Source organism: Rutilus rutilus (genome assembly GCF_951802725.1).
Source record: "Rutilus rutilus genome assembly, chromosome: 5".
In the NCBI taxonomy this organism is placed as follows: Eukaryota; Metazoa; Chordata; class Actinopteri; order Cypriniformes; family Leuciscidae; genus Rutilus; species Rutilus rutilus.
The window spans coordinates 9,461,298-9,466,131 of NC_140213.1; the positions used below are offsets into that span (position 1 = coordinate 9,461,298).

Consider the following 4,834-nt stretch of genomic DNA (forward strand, 5'->3'; position numbering starts at 1 on the left):
AAACAACGCTCAACTGCAGGTAAAACTGCATTCAAAGGTGAGTTTAACAACACTCCACGGCGTGCAAGTAATTAGTTTAACCGTTTTCTTGTCATAGGTACTGGTACATAGGTACATTGCTTTAACTAGAGCATGCTGGGTAACGTATTTTTATCGGAGGTTTGTTGATGTTAATAAATATATATAATATGCTACGATTTTGTTCAATTAATATTACATTTTTTATTTTATTTTTTATAGATTAAATCCTCTAAATTAATAACGCTGACGTCACTGTATGGGGCGATCCCAAGGTCCATTGCGATTTCCCACTTGGTAAGTAGAAGAGTTAATTAATAGAGATGGGTACTATTCTTAAATTTACACATCTAAAAACTGTTGAATCAGGACAAAAAGTTGTGTTTAGAACCTTTAGATGTGTAAGGTGGCAATTTCGTATGACGGTAAATAATAGAAGGCATTATAAAAATATAGCTTGCTGCACCAAATGTGCAGGCTAGCAAAGTTAGCTAATTGAATTCAAGTTCATTTTTGTCGCATATAATCATGTATCATAGGGGAATGTAATATTTTCAGTATTACATTAGCCCACAACTATTATCCAATATTAGAAATGTTCAGATGAAGAACAGTTGCCAGATTGGTTTGTTTTACAGCCTAATTGTTTAAAATCCATGCAAAATTATATAATTAACACCCAAATAAATCTATAATTAACAATACAAATTAATTCATAACTACAACATTATTGTGGCTCATCACAATATGAAATGATAAATAATTTGTGTGTTCTTTCAGAGGCTATTTAAGGCTACTACAGTGAACAGTGCAACTGTAAAATTATTTTCCATTTCTGTCCTTTGCCTTAAAATAAAAAAATTCCACTTGCCCAAGCCTTTTTTTATCACGCATAGAACAACCCAAAACCAACCAAATGGCTGGGAAACTATCCAATCTGGCAACATGAAGAATACTGGTGTAAAATATAAGGTGTTCGATTCTGAATTGCTTTTTTCTCCCTCATCAGGTCCTTCAGTTTTGCCTGCTCTTTATTCTAATCCCCCACCACACATACACACACAGAAACACACACAATAAAGGCACTTTTAAGAGCCATGTCTGTCTTGTGTTTTTCTGTCAAGTATTACTGTAAGTAAGTCATGATGGCAATGGCAGAAACTGCAGAGTACCTCTGGCCTTATCTGAAACTGGCCATTGATTGCATACAGTTCAAGAGGAATGTTTCTTGCATTGTACTCCAACTCCATTAAATGTCCTTAAAATAAAATTGATTTATATATTACTGATGTTTCTAATAATTCAGTGGATTTAACTAATGTCTGATAACTGCTTTTGTTCATTTCAGGTGAGTAAACTTGAAGCTGTAGGATACAAGCCAATTTTATTTATTGGCAAGCCAGATAAAAGGGCTTCGAATAAATGGGTTGCAGATATAATAACCCATCTGCACCCCACTCCTGTCACTAAAATTCTTTTGGAGAAGATGCGGAGGGCCTATGAATTTATCTTGACAAAATGTAAGTAATGTTTTGATTTAGAAATTCTGAATGTTTAAAATGTATATTTCTTTGTTAATATGTAAAGATTTTAAATGAAAGTAAACTTGTATTATAGCAACCTCCACAGCAACCGGAGAGTCAAATGGTGCAGCAGGCGGAGAGTCAAGCGGCGGTGGAGAGTCAAACCAAGGAGTCTGAGACTGTATTTGTTCTTAACCTTGTTCCTCTGTCTTCCCCACTCTCTCCAACCTCTCTCTCTTCTACTTCTTCGTCTACTTGTACAACTATTCTTCCTTCACTTTCTTCCAAACTTCCACTGCCATGCTCTAAGTCTTTGCAACAAATGAAAAGGACAAACACCTCTGCCTCTTCACACTATTCTCCCTCTGTCTCTCTTCCATCTCCGTCTGCCTCTTACATTTACACTTCTTTGTGTCAGGAAGGGCCACGTGTGAAGAACAGAAGAAAAGGTAACCTTTTGCATGGTACATCTTACCCCACACTGGTAATAAATTTGCTCCCAGTCAGAGTTGACTTCATGTAAATTTGATTAATTTGGCTAACCGGGTCATTGGTAGCCAGTTCACAGTATTTAGTTATTTAGCTGTGGCCAATGTCCAAGGCCTGTGGTTAATGTCAATCCCTGACTTAAGGTCCTTCCACACTGAGTCTGAAATTTCCGTATGCGTTTTTCCGTATTCGTCATTCGGTGGCTCTGAATTGTCAAAACACCATTCCAAATTCTTACTACTGATCCGAAAAACGCAGAAAATCGAACCCGATCCGATTTTTTTATGACGGCAGTGTGTAAACGTGATTGACAAAACATATTTATTCGTCGTATTTCAGAGTCAGTGTGCAAGGACCATTAAGCTAAGAGGACTTTGGGAAAGCCAATCCTGTACATTTTGCTTTCAAAAACAGGGACAAATTTACTTTGACATGAATGAAAAGGACTGCATATTACCTCACATGTGAAATGATAAATTTGAACTGATTCAGCTACAAAGCATGGCATCATGGCTTAATAAACTTTCCGTGTCTTTTCATCATTTCAGGTTGCCGAAAATGTAGTAGGCAGAAGGTTTTCCTCTTTGATCGAATAACTGGGGAACGGATAAATGAGGTAAAATGTGTTCTGTTAGGCTGCTTTCTTGTCTAAATGACTGATTCTGACCTTTCAAAGATAATAAAACAATATGTTATGCCCTAATCAGTGATTGCTAAAACAGTTAAAATAATTATTATTCGTGTTTTTGTGTGTAGGGGAAAGCCGAATTGAAAGTCCACTGGTTGCCATGCACTGTGTGGTAAGTCATATTTTATTTATTATTTAATTCTCAGTACTCAGAAGCAAATAGCGATGAGGTGGAGGCATTTGGAAGAGCTAGATCCGGCAGGTAGGCCCTTGTAACCTTTAGGACATGCATTCCGATGATGAAAAATTATGGAATAGTCTTCCGAGCATTCCAAAATCAGACACACTCTCTCAGTCCAGACTAAAGACAAATATCTGGACTGTCTTTAGTCTGGACTGAGAGAGTGTGTCTGAATTTGGAATGCTCGGAAGACTATTCCATAATTTTAAAGACAAATGGGCGAATGATCTACCTCCTTGTCTTTATTTAGAATATTCTATTTGTAAGATCCTGGAATTTTGTGATTAACACAATGGATTGTAGGTAATGAGGAGCTGAACCATTCAGTACTTGCTGAGTAATTAATAGAACTCTAAAATTAGCTGACAGACAGCCAATGTATGGACAATAAAATGGTCCTGATGTGATCTGGTTTTACTGTTTCTAGTAAGTTCTCTAGTGGCTAGCTCTAGCTCTGAACTATCTTATTTATTGAGCCTGCAGCAGGACATCCACTTGGTAATGCATTACAAAAGTAGCAGTGTTTCATGCACGCATAAATGAATCTTTCAGCATCTGAAACTCTTATGTGTCATAATTTAGTTGTTTCCTGTTGTACATGTGTTGGAAATGTGATTTTCCTCATCCCACTAATGACAACTTCATCCCTCAGTTTATCAGAAACATTTTGAAATCCGTAAATTGAGATACATGGCTTTCAATGTACAGGAACTGTGTGGAACATTGTGTAACTAGAGCTGCCAGACAATTGTAGTTTAGTAAAAAGTACAATAGTTTCCTGTGAGATGCAATGTTGTATAAAAATGTGTAAAATGAAAAAACACCGTAAATTGAGTGAATGTACTCAGTTGCATTCCACCACTGGGCTTAACCAGGGTTAATGCTACTTTACCAAACATAAATACATTTCAATGAACTCTCTAAATTTAACCCAACAGTGATTTTGATTTTTTTTTTCTCTGTGTTCTAATGAATTTTTTTGCACTTATGATATTTTACAGTGGCAAAACCTGGGATGACACATGGGAGCCTGCCAGTGAATTCCTGCATGTTATGCCTAATTCCCCACATCCCAACCAGCAACCTTGTCACCTGGACTCAAGCACCCTTAATTTCTTTTCTTTTCTTTTTCTTTTTCTCTTGCTTTTGTTCATTAAAGTTTTTTGCACAATACCCAGTCTCTTTTTGTGTTTATTTTCTTAATAAAAAAAAACTTTTGCATTTTCATTAACTGCACAACAGTCAGGAAGTGTGCCATGGAGATCATAAGGGAGAACATTAGTGCTGTTTGGCATAATGGCATTCCCAAAGGCATTATTTGTACTATTTTTTTAATTTATTTTTTATATAGTTTAGGTAAGTCTACTTGAACTATTTGTGTGGTATGCCAGCCATGAATACATACCACAGAATACTCCTAAAGATATTAAAATGTTGTAATCCTACAATTTCCGATATTAATTCCTTTAACATTTATAATTATAATTGTAATTACCTATTTATATTTGCCTTTTTACAAAATAATGTAAAATTAATCATGTAAATATATATATTGTTTTTATTTTGGGGGGCAAAGTGTTCTTCAAAGGGAAGAAAATAATGTATTTTCTGGTGGCAGCCTTGCATCTCCTGGGTTTTTTTGTTTTGTTTTGTTTTTTAAGAAAAGAAAAATTAAAGTCTTTAAATAGTTTGGCATATCAATACATTTGGGGAAATTAGTACAAAGTGTGAGTGCAATCATCTTTAAATGTTACAGACGCATTTTATTTGATTAAGAGATTAACTTATATCTGTTTAAAACAAATACTGCATGCTAGAATAACTATCAAGAGTAATTTTCTTTCTGTAAGATCCCTGTTACTAAGGTTGTAAGGTTACATAGCCTATCTTCAGTCAGAACTCGGAACTTTTTATTTTTATTGCAGAACTTATACA

The 4,834-nt window shown here is 35.4% G+C and overlaps 1 long non-coding RNA gene across 1 annotated transcript; it reads left to right on the forward strand.

The window, feature by feature from the left end:
• The first annotated feature begins 1,679 nt into the window (after positions 1 to 1,679).
• LOC311290284 lies at positions 1,680 to 4,834 on the forward strand. Its single transcript, XR_014627351.1, has 4 exons — positions 1,680 to 1,990; positions 2,579 to 2,646; positions 2,787 to 2,830; positions 3,901 to 4,834. It is a non-coding gene; the product is annotated as an uncharacterized lncRNA (long non-coding RNA).